The 19,343-nt window shown below is 42.8% G+C and overlaps 1 long non-coding RNA gene across 1 annotated transcript; it reads right to left on the minus strand.

The window, feature by feature from the left end:
* Nucleotides 1–48: 48 nt before the first annotated feature.
* LOC126267229 (uncharacterized) lies at nucleotides 49–18,732 on the minus strand. The gene is made up of 4 exons (XR_007548967.1): nucleotides 18,648–18,732; nucleotides 7,788–7,870; nucleotides 7,519–7,652; nucleotides 49–265 (listed from the first exon to the last, which is right to left on the minus strand). It is a non-coding gene; the product is annotated as an uncharacterized LOC126267229 (long non-coding RNA).
* Nucleotides 18,733–19,343: the final 611 nt, after the last annotated feature.

A 19,343-nucleotide genomic window follows, 5' to 3' on the forward strand; every position in this document is an offset into this window, starting at 1 on the left:
AGTGCGGAAATGTGGGCGGCAGCGGAAGGTGAAAGTACTATGTTTCACTGTACAAAATGCGTCATGTATTGTGAGCACTGCATAACGAATACTAGCCTAGAACGATAAATTAATAAAACAATGTAAATAACAAAAAAATCATGGAATGCGTGGTGGGTGGGTGGTAGAACGAATGATGGTGTCAGGACTCCCGTTGCTCCAACGGCTCGCGAGTTTCCGTGACATCTTTCCCTGCAGTCGCTGCAGATGTTCATTGACTGCCAGCCTGCAACAACAAAAAAAGAGCTACTCTTGGATGCAGAATATCAAGTTTATTCTAGGGCACTGTTTTCATGGACAGGTGAGGGTGAGTTAGTGGTTTATTAACTGGTTCCCGTAAATTAGATATGAATAGCAAAAGTGTCCTGAAAGACTGTCCTGCAACAGCAGACTCAGTTTTCGTGATAATTGCTTAATATTGTAGCATGCTAACGTTTGAAAATCAGGGGTAATCTTTTTGTGTTACCTATATTTAGTATAACCTATATTTTGTATACTGAAAGTGAGAAAAGAAAGACAGCCGGACTAGACAACTTTGTTGTGTGGCGTTGAAGCATCAGTTGTTATACGGACAGAATGTTAAACTTGCTGATTATCAGATCGTTAGATGTTAGTCATTTCACTGTTCATGGTTTTTGTCAACATTTTCTGACTGCATACTAAAGATGTTGCTCCAAATTACCAAGGGTTACTACAAATCCTTCACTAGTTGCCGTAATGTGTTCGAAACAAAAACACTGCGGCCTCAATTCATCTACAGACTAACTTTCCTGCGACGGAAATCTGATATCGTAGAGAACTACTATGCACAAGAATTGATGAAAGTTTCGTGTATGCGAAGTGGCCGGCACTGTACTGATTGCAGCATGGTACTCGGGAGAGTGTTACTGCCGTGGGCACATAAACACTGGAGGACAGATCTATAGAAAACCTGTTGCTTTGGGTTGTAGCTGTCGTGCTCTTCAGTCCAAAGGCGGGTTTGATTCACTCTGCAAGATTGCTTGCCCTGTGCAGGCGTCTTTATTTGTCCGTAACTTCTCCACCCCACATCCATTTCAGCCTGCTTTCTGCAGTCAACTGTTGATCTCCCTAAACAATTTTTGCCCTCTCCCCATCCCCACGCCTCAAGATACGTTCTATCAACCAATCCCTTCTGTTACTAAAGTTCTGCCATTTTTTTTTTCTTTTTCAGTTCGTTTCAGTACTTTTATACTTTTTATCCAGTCTACATATCTAATCGTTTGCATTTCTCCGTAGAACCGCATTTCAAAAGCTTCTGTTCTCATCTTGTCTTGTTCATCGTCCAGAGTTCACTCACGTACACTTCATACATACCTTCAGAAAAAACCTGTGATATTTTGGTTTATATTCGCTAGTAAAAAATTTCTCTTCTTCAGAAGTGATTTTCTTGCTACTGTCAGTATTTCGTTTACAATCTCTCCTTCTACCACCGTCACTTATTATGTTGCGCAAATAACAAAACTCATCTACTACTTCCAGTGTCTCATTTCGTAATCTAATTCCCTCAACATAGTCTGATTTAACTTCACCTCATTTCATTATCCTTGTTTCACTTTTGTTGATGTCCAATTTATAGCCTCTTTTCAAAGCGCTATCCATTCTGTTCAAATGTTCTTCCCTGTTCACTGCCAGCTCTAACAAAGTTACTGCGTCACCAGCAAACCTCAGTTTTAATTTCTTCTAGCCTATTTGAATTCCATTTTCAAATGTCTCTTTGGCTTCCTTCATGGCTTGCTTTGGTACATATTGAATGAAATAGAGGGCGGGAAACACCCCGTATCATTTGCCTCTCAACTACTCCTTTCTTTCCATGCCTTTCGACTCTTCAAACCGCAGCCTGGTTTCCCTGTAAGTTGTAGATACCCTTTCGCTCTCTGTATTTTATCTTTCATGAATCCCAGTCAACACTGCCAAAAGCTCTCTAAATCTACAAATGCTATACTCGTAGGTCTTCCTTTATAAAATTTTGTATTCTGTGGTAAGTCGTGGGGTCAACATAGACTCTCGGGTCCGTACGGCTCTCCAGAACACAAATTAATCAACCCTGAGGTCGACTTCTACTATATTTGCCATATTTCAGTCAATAATTCTTGTTAATATTTTGCAATCATGAGTTCTCAACCTGATTACCCTATGGACCTCAATTTATATTAAAAAATTGCAATATACAGGGTGTTACAAGAAGGTACGGCCAAACTTTCAGGAAACATTCCTCACACACAAAGAAAGAAAATGTGTTATGTAGACATGTGTCCGGAAACGCTTACTTTCCATGTTAGAGCTCATTTTATTACTTCTCTTCAAATCACATTAATCATTGAACGGAAACACACAGCAACAGAACGTACCAGCGTGCCTTCAAACACTTTGTTACAGGAAATGTTCAAAATGTCCTCCGTTAGTGAGGATACAAGCATCCACCCTATGTCGCATGGAACCCCTGATGCGCTGATGCAGCCCTGGAGAATGGCGTAATGTATCACAGCCGTCCACAATACGATCACGAAGAGTCTCTAAATTTGGTACCGGGGTTGCGTAGACAACAGCTCTCAAATGCCCCTATAAATGAAAGTCAAGGGGGTTGAGGCCAGGAGAGCGTGGAGGCCATGGAATTGGTTCGCCTCTATCAATCCATCGGTCACCGAATCTGTTGTTAAGAAGCGTACGAACACTTCGACTGAAATGTGCAGGAGCTTTATCGTGCATGGACCACATGTTGTGTCGTACTTGTAACGGCACATGTTCTAGCAGCTCAGGTAGAGTATCCCGTATGAAATCATGATAACGTGCTCCACTGAGCGTAGGTGGAAGAACATGGGGCCCAATCAAGACATCACCAACAATGCCTGCCCAAACGTTCACAGAAAATCTGTGTTGATGACATGAATGCACAATTGCGTGCGGATTCTCGTCAGCCCACACTTGTTGATTGTGAAAATTTACAATTTGATCACGTTGGAATGACGAAACTAAAATGAGCTCTAACATGGAAATTAAGCGTTTCCGGACACATGTCCACATAACATCTTTTCTTTATTTGTGTGTGAGGAATGTTTCCTGAACGTTTGGCCGTACCTTTTTGTAACACCCTGTATTTCTATTTTACTGCAAGCTATATTTCGATGAGAGGCAAGCCTTAGGCAATTTATATCGCTAGATATTTTTGCTCCTCCAACCGTGAAGCTTTAATGTACAATATGATTGACAGAAAAAAATAGACCGACCTCACGGCCAATTCGATCTCCGCACCTAAACCCATACACTATGAGTGGGCTGCACGAAACAGGCATGTCGCTGCTGGCTGCCCTCTTTCCCAATGCGTTGTCGGCCTGAGGAAAATTTTACTAAAAAACCAGAATAAATTTCCTGGTAAGCTCATACATACCGTCATCATAAGCATCACATTTTGCTCACGTTGTTGACGGATGTCCGGCGCAGTCACACTGCTTCAGACAGTCATTTACACTCCTGGAAATTGAAATAAGAACACCGTGAATTCATTGTCCCAGGAAGGGGAAACTTTATTGACACATTCCTGGGGTCAGATACATCACATGATCACACTGACAGAACCGCAGGCACATAGACACAGGCAACAGAGCATGCACAATGTCGGCACTAGTACAGTGTATATCCACCTTTCGCAGCAATGCAGGCTGCTATTCTCCCATGGAGACGATCGTAGAGATGCTGGATGTAGTCCTGTGGATCGGCTTGCCATGCCATTTCCACCTGGCGCCTCAGTGGGACCAGCATTCGTGCTGGACGAGCAGACCGCGTGAGACGACGCTTCATCCAGTCCCAAACATGCTCAATGGGGGACAGATCCGGAGATCTTGCTGGCCAGGGTAGTTGACTTACACCTTCTAGAGCACGTTGGGTGGCACGGGATACATGCGGACGTGCATTGTCCTGTTGGAACAGCAAGTTCCCTGGCCGTTCTAGGAATGGTAGAACGATGGGTTCGATGACGGTTTGGATGTACCGTATCCCCTCGACGATCACCAGAGCTGTACGGCCAGTGTTGGAGATCGCTCCCCACACCATGATACCGGGTGTTGGCCCTGTGTGCCTCGGTCGTATGCAGTCCTGATTGTGGCGCTCACCTGCACGGCGCCAAACACGCATACGACCATCATTGGCACCAAGGCAGAAGCGACTCTCATCGCTGAAGACGACACGTCTCCATTCGTCCCTCCATTCACGCCTGTCGCGACACCACTGGAGGCGGGCTGCACGATGTTGGGGCGTGAGCGGAAGACGGCCTAACGGTGTGCGGGACCGTAGCTCAGCTTCATGGAGACGGTTGCGAATGGTCCTCACCGATACCCCAGGAGCAACAGTGTCCCTAATTTGCTGGGAAGTGGCGGTGCGGTCCCCTACGGCACTGCGTAGGATCCTACGGTCTTGGCGTGCATCCGTGCGTCGCTGCGGTCCGGTCCCAGGTCGACGGGCACGTGCACCTTCCGCCCACCACTGGCGACAACATCGATGTACTGTGGAGACCTCACGCCCCACGTGTTGAGCAATTCGGCGGTACGTCCACCCGGCCTCCCGCATGCCCACTATATGCCCTCGCTCAAAGTCCATCAACTGCACATACGGTTCACGTCCACGCTGTCGCGGCATGCTACCATTGTTAAAGACTGCGATGGAGCTCCGTATGCCACGGCAAACTGGCTGACACTGACGGCGGCGGTGCACAAATGCTGCGCAGCTAGCGCCATTCGACGGCCAACACCGCGATTCCTGGTGTGTCCGCTGTGCCGTGCGTGTGATCATTGCTTGTACAGCCCTCTCGCAGTGTCCGGAGCAAGTATGGTGGGTCTGACACACCGGTGTCAATGTGTTCTTTTTTCCATTTCCAGGAGTGTACATGAATTGTAAGATAAGTTAGTTATTTATCTTTAGTTGATTTTACGTTTCTTTTGTACTGCATATTGATACAGACGTATGTGCTACACTCTAGTTTAATTTTTTCACTTTGGGCCCATGTCTTATTGATTGAGTGTTGTTCCTCGTATGAAAACTCGTGTATAATGCATGTAACTGATAGCGAAGACGACTGGCAGCTGGGAGCTGGACAAATTTAAATTCAGAAGTGCCATTACGGTTCACCATATCATTCACGTAACTGTTTGTTTGTGTCGAGCATCGTACCAAATGAATTTCACCTGTAATATCGCGTTGTTAATAAAATGGAACAGATCGCAGTGTTCCAGCCAAAATGAATTCGCCCTCTGCGATTTACCATGCCATGGCGCACTCGTTATGTGCTATCGTAAAATCAGACGGTCATTAGCTTCCCTCTCGCTCTTTCAATTTCTGCTTTCTTCTTTATCGATAGATGTTTCAGAACGTGCGCTATCATTTTTATTTTTTTGATTACTTATATTCTTGTGAGAGTTAAATCATGGTCACATTGCTCCATTAATGAGCGGCGTAGAAAGGAAGCACCATACTGACAACATCACAGTTGTTTTGTAGGTTCCTATTGATGGAGTTAAACATCTTACATGCATCTATGAAGGACAGATATTTTCTTACAAAAGTTCTTTGTATTTAATCGATTTATTTCAGAAAGAATAATGTCAATCATAATTACAGTAGGAGAAAAAAATAGTTCTAGCGCGCATGAATTAAACTGACTTTTAGTTCAGAAACATGGTAATAATGCTTCTACCAAGTTCGTTGATGTCCTGCTTCCAGTATAATATGCGTGACCGACATTAAAGGTAAATCTTGTAAGAAAGCTGAAAAAGACTTTCTTCCGAGCATCTTTATCCATTCTAATTTTATTCAGAAATCTGTAGTGTACATTGAGCAAATAACTAAATATTTTATTAAACTATATATCGTTAAGTGAAACATATAGCCATCAGTAATCGATCTAAAAACATTCATGTCTAAGTAAGAATTACAATGTCACGTAGAAATGACCCACAGAAGACGTAACAAAATCATTCAAACTAAACTCAACTAAAAACGTTCTCTAACAACAGTCCAGACATTTATGACTGTATTCTTTGATGTCCTTAAATTATGTTAGGCAAAATACCTCGCACACTAATGATAATAATTATAATCACAAGATCTACACATATTTAGTAATTATTGAATCAATGAAGCTTTCGTTTCTGGCAACTGACGTACTATAATCGGCAACAAGAAAAAAATACTTACATAGTTTCTTTTGGGTGTTCCACAGAACTAATAATTGGTTGCGAGTTATGTCTGTTTGTTACTTATGTCACTTCCCTCTGTTTTTAAGTCCAAAGAGATATAAACTTCATTCTTAAAAATAAACAACGTATCTGAGACTGGCAGCATCATTTCCGGATGGCTGATCGTCACTAGCAGATACCTTGATGTTCCAAACCATGATAGAGGTGTGATGTGCACAAGACTTTCTTCATTGTTGACAGACGATAAGAAATTAAATTTAGGAATCTGTCAGTAATTCGCAGTTAAAACAGCAAAATGCAGGAAGGTACGCTACTAACCATCCCATCAAAGTCCGGACCCTTATACAAGGAATTCCCCGCACTTCTGATGCTAACGCCTTTTGCAAATAATCATTGCAATAACTGTGTTACTGCCTCTTTTGCAAACAATAGTGTTCCCAAAAACATAAGATTTCATCAGGTTACAACGCAGATGCTATGTTGTACAATAAAGATTTAAGCAGTTTATTCAATTTATTGATCTAGTGTTACCATTTTTCCGAACGAAAAAGCCTGGAGATGGGGGAAGGGATATTGCAATCTTTAATGTGCACCACAATGCGCTACTTTTATACAAAAGGAAATTTCTCGCTTCCCCGAATCTTGCACTTGATATTGATATAGTACTGGGAACAAATGAGATATTTATAGTTTAAATTTGCATTTACATTTATCTTTAGCCATATTTCAAATGTTCTCTGCAATCGCAACAGCTAATATCAGCGACGATGCCACAACAATGGCCGACTCGATGCGCGGTACCCTAAAGCTGAAGGTCACGTCGCCGACCCACGAAAATCGACAATCGCATGAAGTGTAGCCAACCTGCTTTCATCTCTCCCAAGTTACGCCCATCTTCAGTTTCAGTGCTCAATCTGATATCACAGAACATATCTTGACATGGAAAACCAAAAATCGTGTACAGGTTTTGAAACAGAGCAATAAAAAGCTGGTGGAACCCGCATAAACGTGATTATGATGAAGTAAGAGAGGAGAAAAATATGGATATAATAATCATTTTTACAAGCGTTAAACTGAATGCAGAACAACTATAAGTGGCCATTTATTTCCGATGACGTACTTCCTTCTTCATTTGTAACTGCTCGTCTACTGTACAAACAATAGCGATCACAAACAGTAGTAAGTGCGTTTCATTGCAGTCATAACGGTCTTAAATATGGTTATCAACAAACAAGGACATGAAAGCTGATACGGTACTTCATCAGAACCTTACCTCGCCTGGGCGCTTAATCCCACGGATGCCAGCCGTGGTAGACCTCTTTGACGTACACGGGAACATGCACCTTCTTCACATGGTAATAATGCACTGTGTGGACGTTAAATGGTGCGTGAATGAGGTAGTGTTCACTGAAAGAGAAAGGAACAGAGGTACAAGATCTACTACATGCACACAAGAGATTTTCAACTGTGCAACACTGCATTTCTGAGACACATCTTTCTTACAACAGCAATGTACGAGATATTTTTCCAACTGATACTCACTGGTAACCACCTCCTCCATAGTATCCCGGTTCTGGAACAGGGCTAGCTGCGACCATAGCAATCACAGTCAATACCAGGAGAAACTGGAAGCAGAACAAACAGCAGACTCACAAACTGCTAGACAGAAACAGAAGAGAATACCAATACTGAAATATCAGCCACCACAGTAAAGTCCTACCCCCATGAACCACGGATCTTGCCGTTGGTGGGTAGCCTTGCGTGCCTCAACGATACAGATGGCCGTACTGTAGGTGCAACCACAACGGAGGCGTATCTGTTGAGAGGCCAGACAAACGTGTGGTTCCTGAAGAGGGGCAGCAGCCTTTTCAGTAGTTGCAGGGGCAACAGTCTGGATGACTGACTGATCTGGCCTTATAACACTAACCAAAAAGGTCTTGCTGTTCTGGTACTGCCAACGGTTGAAAGCAAGGGGAAACTACAGACGTAATTTTTCCCGAGGGCATGCAGCTTTACTGTATGATTAAATGAAGATGGTGTCCTCTTGGGTAAAATATTCAGGAGGTAAAATAGTCCCCCATTCGGATCTCCGGGTGGGGACTACTCAAGAGGATGTCGTTATCAGGAGAAAGAAAACTGGCGTTCTACCGATCGGAGCGTGGAATGTCAGATCCCTTAATCGGGCAGATAGGTTAGACAAGATGAAAAGGGAAATGGATAGGTTAAAGTTAGATATAGTGGAAATTAGTGAAGTTCCGTGGCAGGAGGAACAAGACTTTTGGTCAGGTGATTACAGGGTTATAAATACAAAATCAAATATGGGTAATGCAGGAGTAGGATTAATAAAGGATAAAAAAATAGGAGAGCGGGTAAGCTACTACAAACAGCATAGTGAGCCCCTTATTGTGGCCAAGATAGACACGAAGCCCATGCACACTACGGCAGTTCAAGTTTATATCCCAACTGGCTCTGCACATGAAGAAATTGATGAAATGTATGATGAGATAAAATAAATTATTCAGGTAGTGAGGGAGACGAAAATTTAATAGTCATGGGTGACTGGAATTCGAGAGTAGGAAAAGGGACAGAAGGAAACATAGTGGCTGAATATGGATTGGGGGAGAGAAATGAAAGCGGAAACCTTCTGGTAGAATTTTGCACAGAGCATAACTTAATCATAGCTAACACTTGGTTCAAGAATCATAAAAGAAGGTTGTATAGATGGAAGAATCCTGGAGATACTAGAAGGTATCAGATAGATGATATAATGGTAAGACAGAGATTTAGGAACCAAGTTTTAAATTTTAAGACATTTCCAGGGGCAGATGTGGACTTTGACCACAATCTATTGGTTATGAACTGTAGATTAAAACTGAAGAAACTGCAAAAAGGTGGGAATTTAAGGAGATGGGACCTGGATAAACTTACAGAACCAGAGGTTGTACAGAGTTTCAGAGAGAGCATAATGGAACAATTGACAGGAATGGGGGCAAGAAATACATTATAAGAAGAAAGGGTAGCTCTGAGGGATGAAGTAGTGAAGGCAGCAGAAGATCAAGTAGGTAAATAGACAAGGGCTAGTAGAAATCATTGGGTAACAAAAGAAATATTGAATTTAATTGATGAAAGGAGAAAATATAGAAACGCAGTAAATGAAGCAGGAAAAAAGAATACAAGCGTCCCAAAAATGAGATCGATAGGAAGTGCAAAATGGCTAAGCAGGGATGGCTACAGGACAAATGTAAGGATGTAGAGGCTTATCACACTAGGGGTAAAATAGATACTGCCTACAAGAAAATTAAAGAGACCTTTGGAGAAAAGAGAACCACTTGCATGAATATCAAGAGCTCAGATGGAAACCCAGTTCTAAGCAAAGAAGGGAAAGCAGAAAGGTGGAAGGTTTGTATAGAGGGTCTATACAAGGGTGAAGTACTTGAGGACAATATTATGGAAGTGGAAGAGGATGTAAATGAAGATGAAATGGCAGATATGATACTGCGTGAAGAGTTTGAGAGAGCACTGAAAGATCTGAGTCGAAAAAAGGCCCCCGTAGTAGACAACATTCCATTAGAACTACTGACGGCCTTGGGAGAGCCAGTCCTGACAAAACTCTACCATCTGGTGAGCAAGATGTATAAGACAGGTGAAATACCCTCAGACTACAGGAATATAATAATTCCAATTCCAAAGAAAGCAGGTGTTGTTAGATGTAAAAATTACCCAACTATCAGTTTAATAATTCACAGCTGCTAACTACTAACGCGAATTCTTTACAGACGAATGGAAAATTGGTAGAAGCCGACCTCGAGGAAGATCAGTTTGGATTCCACAGAAATGTTGGAACACGTGAGGCAATACTGACCCTACGACTTATCTTAGATAGATTAAGGAAACGAAAACCTATGTTTATAGCATTTGTAGACTTAAAGAAATGCTTTCGACAATGTTGACTGGAATACTCTCTTTCAAATTGTAAAGATGGCAGGTACTGGGAGCTAAAGAATCTTGCACAGTATTGAGTAGCATGGAGAGCTGCATCAAACCAGTCTCTGGACTGAAGATCACAACAAAAACAACTAAACATTAGAAAAAATTTTTTTCGCTATTTTCATACAATATTGTCTAAAGATTTGCACCAGGCCGAGGTGCTACACATCATTTTTTCATAGAACTACTTTTGGAAAAACGCATTTAATTTTGGTAAAGTATTTATTGTACAAAAGTCAGGAATCATCTTACTGAAATAGACAACTGCAAATATAATAAAATATTCTTCGGAAACCTCAGTGTTCTGAGTCTCACTACTCATAACACAGACTCATTAGTGTTACATCCGGCAAAGAATAAAAATCATTTTTAGATGAACCGATATCCGCAAAACCATGCCATACTAAAAATATAAATGTTTTTTCGGATGTAATGGCCTTTAACAAACTGCCTAAATAAATAAAGGGAGAGGTCATAAATCCCTACACATTAAAAACTAATTTACAGAACCATTCTTGTTAGCCGCTCATTACACAAATTATCTTTTTATCTAGATTAGAATAGTAAAAAGCGCTGTTAGCATAATTGTGAATAGGCCTCAGAACAGTACACAGATAACGATCTTTCTTTGTCGGTTACCAGTGCACATATTTAAAAAGGAAGGAAGCAATAGCAGACGAAGAACATCTGCTTTGATACAGAGAGGGCCGCAAAGCAGCGAGAATAATTTCTGTCGCTTCTGCGACGTATGCTGTTGACAGTTTATTCTCCAAGGTGCCTCGACTGCACACAGTTCTAAATCAACAGCGTTAGTTAGGCCGGAGTGATTGTTTTCGTAATCACTGTTTTATATTTTCGGCGACTTTGTCGCTGCGAATACGACAGAGCATTGTGTTAATATCACGTTATGTTTCCTGAAAAGGAAGTCACCCACTGTGACCGCCTTATGACCCTGAGAACAGCCGATGATTGAGCCGGTGGACTACATCATTACGATCAAAGGAAACTAAATAGGTGAATGCCAAAGTAAAAACAACAATGCTTTTTTTCCAATTGAAAGAGATTATCTGCAATAAATTTATTTTACAATTGTTTCTGTCAGTTTGGCGGGCTTTATCTTCGAGTTGATGCAATATTGTAAGTGTTCTGTAACTTGTGAGATGCGTAACCGACAACTGACAAATTCTTGTAACGACCAACTCCTCTGCCAACGCCCCCGTCCCGTTTCTTCCCATCGCATAACATGTAGTAGCAACTTAGACTCCTTTCTGACATCTGCGTTAAGTTCAGTTCTAACGTTTTTAAGGAACTGTGTGTTCTCTTTCGTGATGTGTTGAACAAAATACAAAAAATGGTTCAAATGGCTCTGAGCACTATGGGACTTAACTTATGAGGACATCAGTCCCCTAGAACTTAGAACTACTTAAACCTAACTAACTTAAAGACATCACACACACCCATGCCCGAGGCAGGATTCGAACCTGCGACCGTAGCGGTCACGCGGTTCCAGACTGTAGCGCCTAGAACCGCTCGGCCACCCCAACCGGTGAACTAAATACAGTACGAAAGAGTAGTTGAAAATGTTTGATTAGTTCTAGCTTCCTTCTGCAGCTTCAAATATTAATGTGTCCATATGTTCTTTTACCTTCACGTTCGTTTTACGTTTTTTTTTTTTTTTTCTGTCCACTTTTCAATTACAAACGATAACGTTCAGAGAATTTCTTACCTCAAATATTCTCCAAATACTGTCTTTGGCATACTGTACTAAAAGATTGAAGTTACTGCCCAGTTTAATAGTTCGAAATCAAGGAGCTCCAGATTCTGATAGAGTGTGGTACAAATACGTTTAAAGGAACACGGACTTTTAGAAAATAAGCCCATTGTCTCCTCATCGCATGACAGGAATTTATCGTGAATATCGCTGATTTTGGTCTAGGACTGTTACAGAAGGCTTGTGATTTACAACTGTAGCTGAGAAGGAGAAACTGCGGGCGAGTGCATTGAGCGCAATGAAAATTCCGGTTCAAGGTTACCTGTATAACCGCCTTTACTCTCCACTTTCCAAGCCGGAGTGACCAGTAGACCGACCACCGATCTTCAAACGAGTCTCGTAGGAAATACAGCTGATGTGTGTATTAGTGGCAATATGAAGAAAATTATAGTCTCTAATTGGACGTAAATATACAGTCGCTTAATGGAACCTCTCAAATGAGCTGCAAAACAGCACTTCTACTTCATTCTCAAACTCTTGTCAGTTATCTCATCTGTAAACGAAATGTTGACAAAGTAGAGAAAAATGTTTGCTAATAATGCATCGCTTTGGTATAGATTCAAGAATAGTACAAAGAAGATACGTAGGAGTCTAACGTTCGCGCCGATAACGAAACCACAACAGAGAGAGCACATGCTCGAAATAAACATGGGGAATCAGGCCGTGTCATTTTCAAAGGAATCATACCGGTAGTTCCCCTTAGAGATTTAGGAAAACCACTGAAAATCTTAATGTGGTTGGGGTGACGCGTATTTGAATCCAGATTTTCGCACATGGGTCTCAGGTACTTTATAATCACTGCAACATCCCGCTCGGATCATGAGTGTGGTAAGGGCGAGGAGGAACTTCGTAGTCGACCTAAGTCTCAGAGCTGTGTAAATTGAGAATGATGCCATATGCGAACCTTGGCTAAGATGACGAAGAACATCAGTAAACGATAAAATTATCTCATCAATTAAACCGTATCATTATTAGAATAGATATTTCAAGTGAAAACAATATTCTGTGCATCATGGAGGAAAATGAGTCAGTCATAAGCATATTTTTGGTAAAATGATTTTAGTGTGAAATGCGACAAACGTAATGACTTCTTAATAATTTGTTTTTACCGTGGGATTCCAGTAAACCTTGTAATCCATTTTGTGAAGTATAGCGTAATCCTCTTACATGAGTGTCTACCACTACTAGTTAAGTGTACTCTGACTCGCTTTTGCCGCCAGACTGCATATCCTTTACATTTACGCGGCGTGTTTTTTAAAGTAAGTACCGTTTTGAAATTTAAAAAAAGACGTGCTAAGACATCTCAATTTTATTTTTACATGGAAGCCTCTACCGTAATTACTTTTCTACATAATGTCCGTCAATATTGAGGCACTTGTCATAACGTTGTACCAGTTTGGAATACCCTCCCCATAGAAGTTTGCCGCCTGACTTGTTAACCACTGCGTCACCACTGTTTTGACTTCGTCATCGTCTTGATGACGCTCATCGCCCAGGTGTTTCTTCAAGTGCAGGAACACATGGTAGTCACTGGGCGCAAGATCGGGGATGTACGGAGGATGATGTAGAGTTTTCCATCGAAAAGATGTTATGAGATTTTTGGTCTGATTCGCCACATGCAGACGGGCGCTGTCTTGCAGCAAAACGATGCCCTTGCTCAACTTGCCACGTCTTTTGTTCTGAACTGAACGGCGCAGATTGTGCAATGTCTTACAGTAAGCTGCTGCTCCTGCTGCTGCAGACCTGGGAGGTCAGCGTCTTCAAGACGATGACGAAGTCAAAGCAGTGGTGGTGCAGTGGTTAACAAGTCAGGCGGCAGACTTCTCTGAGGAGTGTATTCAAAAACTGGTACAACGTTATGAGAAGTGCCTCAATATTGACGGAAATTATGTAGAAAAGTAGGTCAAGGTACAGGCTTTCATGTAAAAATAAAATTATTGGGATACCTTAGCGCGCCATTTTTAATTTCAAAACGGTACTTACTTTAAAAAACACGCCTCGTGTATCTGTAACCCGAAAGGCATCTTACGAATATGGCGTTTACCTCTTTACTGTTCCACAGACGAATCGCAGGTTGGGAAAGCGACTGTCAGTATATCTCCGCATGCGCTGTAATCTCTCTGATTTTCTCCTAGTGGTCATTTCGCGAGACGTATTAGGAAGGACATAATGCTACTGGAATCTCTCTGGAATCTCTCTATTGGCATACGCTGTCGGAACTCCTTAATTCACAACGTCAATTTTGCAGCATCTGCCGCTGTAGTATCATAATCGTATCCGTCAGCTGTCGCGTCGGCTAAACGACGAAATAATGACACAGAGAAAGTCGAAATACTAAACGTCTTCTTACAAAAATTGGGTCACTAGGGAAGATAGCATTACAGTTCTTCCTATACATCGCGGTGCAAATGTGAAAATGACAGAAATCGGAATAAGTGCCATAGGATATAAAAGCAAATGAAACTGCTCAACAAAAGGAAGGCCGCTGAATCTGACGGAATACAAATATAGAGTGTGCGAGTAACTTGCCCCTCGTGTAGCAGCAGCGTACAGCAGGTCTCTGGAGGAGACAAGCGTTCCTAATTACACAAAAAAGCACAGATCATTACCGTTTTCAGGAAGGGTTGTCGAATAGACGAACATGGTTGGACTCTTCTAGAATTTTGTAAAATGTTTTATACTCGTGTATTATGACATTTCTGGAGGCCGAAAGTCTCCTTTGTAGGAATATACACGGGTTCCGAAACCAACGATCGTGTCAAACCCAGCTCGCTCTGTTCATCCACGAGACCCAGAAAGCAGTAGATACAGGCGCCCAGATAGCTGCCGCGTTCCTTGGCTTCGGATGGCGTTCTATACAGTTCCGCACTGTCGCGTAATGAACAAAACACGTGCTTACAGAATATCAGACCTAGTGTGTGATTGGAGTGAAGAATTTCTGGCAAACATACGAGAGCATGTCGGTGTCAACGGAAATGACTTCAGACGTAAAAGTAGCAAAATGCGTGCCCCAGACAAGTGTTGTAGGTCCATTACTTTTCACAATATTTGTGAGGGACATAGTGAATAACGTCGGAAATTGCATGTGGCTTTTCGCTGATGATATTATTGTATACAGAGAAGTCGAACATCTAGAAAATTATAGCGAAATGCCGTGAGGCCTGTAAAGGATCAACACTTGGTGCAGAGGCTAGCAACAGTCACTTAACAAAAATAAATGCAACGCATTACGAATACATAGACAGAAAGACTCGTTACTGAATGGTTACAGGATTGCGGAACAGTCACTGGAAGCAGTTACACCCATAAAATATTTAGCGGTACACATAGGGAGCGATTTAAAGTGGAACGACCACATGAAACTAACCATAGGCAAGCAGGTTCCAGACTGAACATCATTGAGAGAATCCTCAAAAAGTGTACTCCAGCCACAAAGGAGGTAGCTTACGAAATACTCGTTCGACCAGAACTTGAATATTTCTCGTGAGTCTGCCATTCTTTCCTGAGAAGATTGAAGAACGAAATAGAAAAGAAGATCCAAAGAAGGGCGGCACGTTTCATTACAGGTTCACTTAGTAAGCGCGAGAACGTCACGGAGATGAGCAGCCATCTACAGTGCCAAATTCTGCGTCACGGTGTCGTTTACTTTTAAAGTTCCGAGAGCATACGTTCCTAGAACTGTCAACTAAAACACTAATTCCTACTCCGTATATCTCGTGGAAAGTCGATGAGGATGAAATTAGAGACATTCAAGGTCACACAGAGCAATCGTTATATCCGCTCAGTCGTCACTGGGACAGGAAAAGGGGAAGTGACAGTTGTACACAAAGTACCATCAGGCATACACCAAAAGTAGCTTGAGGAGCCGTAGATGTAGATGGGATCTAGAAACGCACAGCTCTTCGTTGGATCTTCTCTATCTTTTCTATCAACCCTACAGATGAATAAAACAGAAGAATTGTTCGATCGTTTTACGCGTCACTTCTTTCGTAAATTTTATTTACTTTAGTCTCTTCCAAAGAACCTTAGCCTGGTATCTGTTATTTCTACAATTCGTTTTATATAGCCACTGCGCTCAATGTCTCTGTGGATGGTTACTTCCACGCATTTTTCGCTTGTTATCGTATCCAGAGAGCGGTCGTGAGTCGTGCAATCGAATGACAGTAGGTCTCTTCGCATCGTGCGAGATCAACTGGCAGTCGCTGTACCGAACATCGATCCTTCGAAGGTCTTGATTCATTTCGGTGCATTCTTGTAGCGTTTCAACCTCGCTGTATACAACAGTATCGTTCGCGTAACGAAGTTTCAAATATTATCAGCTAGATCAGGTGTAGGCAAGTAGCAGTCCGCGGGCCGCGGGCCGCGTAGCAGGACACTCAGAAACGTATGGAACAGATTAGACCGTTTCTGAAATGGAAAGTTAAATAACACGTGCAATCGTTTTAAAAGGACGGCCCTCCGATAACATCCGCTTCCATAAAGTGGCCCCCGAGCCAGAACTATTGCCCACCCCTACGCTAAATCGTTAATACGCTACTGTCCATTAAAATTGCTACACCAAGAAGAAATGCAGATGATAAACGGGTAGTCATTGGACAAATATATTATACTAGAACTGACATGTCATTACATTTTCACGCAATTTAGGTGCATAAATCCTGAGAAATCAGTACCGAGAACAACCACCTCTGGCCGTAATAACGGCCTTGATAAGCCTGGGCATTGAGTCAAATAGAGCTTGGATGGCGTGTACAGGTACAGATGGCCATGCAGCTTCATCACGATACCACACTTCATCAAGAGTAGTGACTGGCGTATTGTGACGAGCCAGCCTGTCCACCATTGACCAGACGTTTTCAATTGGTGAGGGATCTGGAGAATATGCTGGCGAGGCAGCAGTCGAACATTTTCTGTATCCAGAAAGCCCGTACAGGACGTGCAACATACGGTCGTGCATTATCCTGATGAAATGTAGGGTTTCGCAGGGATCGAATGAAGGGTAGAGCCACGGGTCGTAACACATCTGAAATGTAACGCACACTTTTGAAAATGAAGTCAATGCGAACAAGAGGTGACCGAGACTTTAACCAATGGCACCGCATACCACCACGCTGGGTGATACGCCAGTATGGCGATGACGAATACACGCTTCCAATGTGCGTTCTCAGCGATGTCACCAAACACGGATGCGACCATCATGATACTGTAAACAAAACCTGGATTCATCCAAAAAAAATGTCGTTTTGCCATTCGAGCACCTAGGTTAGTCGTTGAGTACACCATCGCAGGCGCTCCTGTCTGATGCAGCGTCAAGGGTAATCGCAGCCATGGTCTCCGAGCTGATAGTCCATGCTGCTGCAAACGTCGTCGAACTGTTCGTGCAGATGGTTGTTGTCTTGCAAACGTCTCAATCTTCTGACTCAGGGATGGAGACGTGGCTGCACGATCCTTTACAGCCATGCGGATAAGATTCTTGTCGTCTCGACTGCTAATGATGCGAGGCCGTTATGGATGCAGCACGGGGTTCCGTATTACCCTCCTGAACCCACCGATTCGATATTCTGCTAACAGTCATTGGATCTCGACCAACGCGAGCAGCAATGTCGCGATACGAGAAACCGCAATCGCGATAGGCTACAATTCGACCTTTATCAAAGTCGGAAACGTGATGGTACGCATTCCTCCTCCTTACACGACGCATCACAACAACGTTTCACCAGGCAACGCCGGTCAACTGCTGTTTGTGTATGAGAAATCGGTTGGAAACTTTCCTCATGTCAGCACGTTCTAGGTGTCGCCACCGTCGCCAACTTTGTGTGAATGCTCTGAAAAGCTAATCATTTGCATATCACAGCATCTTCTTCCTGTTGGCTAAATTTCGCGTCCGTAGCACGTCATCTTCGTGGTGATGCAATTTTAATGGACAGTAGAGTATGAATTGTTGACAGTGACTTTCCTAATAACACTCTTTTGGTGTAATCCCGAAATTACTCTCACGTCTGAGAATTTCGTACGTTAAGAACGATATGTTGAGATCTAACTATAAGAAAGTCATGAATCCAGTCATGAATCTGGTCAGATTCGCGGTAAGGTCGTATTCTTTTCACTACACGACATTGCATCAACCTGGGCGCTTTTGTCTAAGGAACTCTGGATCTCACGGGCGTACGGAGATAATTGAGTTTCGCAAGATCTGTGTTTGTAAAATCCGTACTGACATTTTTACCGGACATTTCAATTCTCTAAAACCGTCACAATGCATGAGCGTAAAATATGTGCCACATGTACTACAGACTGATGTCGGCAATGTGGACCTAGAATCGTATGCATGCGTCCGACGACCCTTCTTGAAAACGAGAATGACCGTAACGTCTGCGTCTGAGTAAAGTCTTCATGAAGAATTGCTAGATTTACACAAAGAGATCAGGCAGATATTTGAAGTCATTAAACTATCAGATCCATTTACATAGCCTAACGTGCGCTCTTAGTACCTGTAGGCATAGGACAGCAACACACGTAAAAAATGTAGAGAAGGGTAGAGACAGATTTCGTGAAGTACATAGCGTCTGTAGTGATCAGGTCGGATGATCCCTCACACGCTACTTTATCATTACGAATATTTACGCATTGCTGGTCGTACTCACGGTACAGTTGTGTAGGGCCATTGCTGCGGCTGGGCAGAGCTCTCGGGGCTGGACGCGGCGCTCGTGCTGCGATGTGGGCTGCTGGTACAGTGAGCACGTGGGCGGGGTGGCCCACAGCTTTACAGAGCGGACGGGGCTGCCCCTCCCTGTCTGCAGTGGGTTTCACTTTCCTGGGACTCGTCGCGTGCTGCCGGGACGTCGCGCATGTGTAGGGGTGAGAGCACGGACTCCCATTCACTTTTCCTACCGGAGCAAGCTGTGCTAACAAGTGGGACCCGAGAGTCGTGGCTGGTTTCTCTCTAGCGGCTAGGCAACGTTTCCACACTGGCACCGGTGTCTGCTCACCTAGACTAACCATGATCATTGCTGGCAAAATTATGTCCCGAAATTCGTGCGGAAACTGGAGTTGGGATGTGGTTGAAACGAGGAGCTAACAAGACCTTCCGTAAGGTTTTATATGGCCCGTTAACGACTTTCTTGTCGTGTGGTGAACAAACTAACCTTGCACTTGTTTTGATAACTTATACATCTACTGATTAAAATAAAGTTGTCAGAAAATACAAAACATACACTGTCGAAAGTATCCGGACGCCTATTAATGGACATTAATATGGAGTGTGTTTACCCTTCGTCTTTATAAAGATGGTTCAAATGGCTCTAAGCCCTATGCGACTTAACATCTGAGGTCGGCAGTGC

This window comes from Schistocerca gregaria, chromosome 4 (assembly GCF_023897955.1).
Source record: "Schistocerca gregaria isolate iqSchGreg1 chromosome 4, iqSchGreg1.2, whole genome shotgun sequence".
Classification (NCBI taxonomy): Eukaryota; Metazoa; Arthropoda; class Insecta; order Orthoptera; family Acrididae; genus Schistocerca; species Schistocerca gregaria.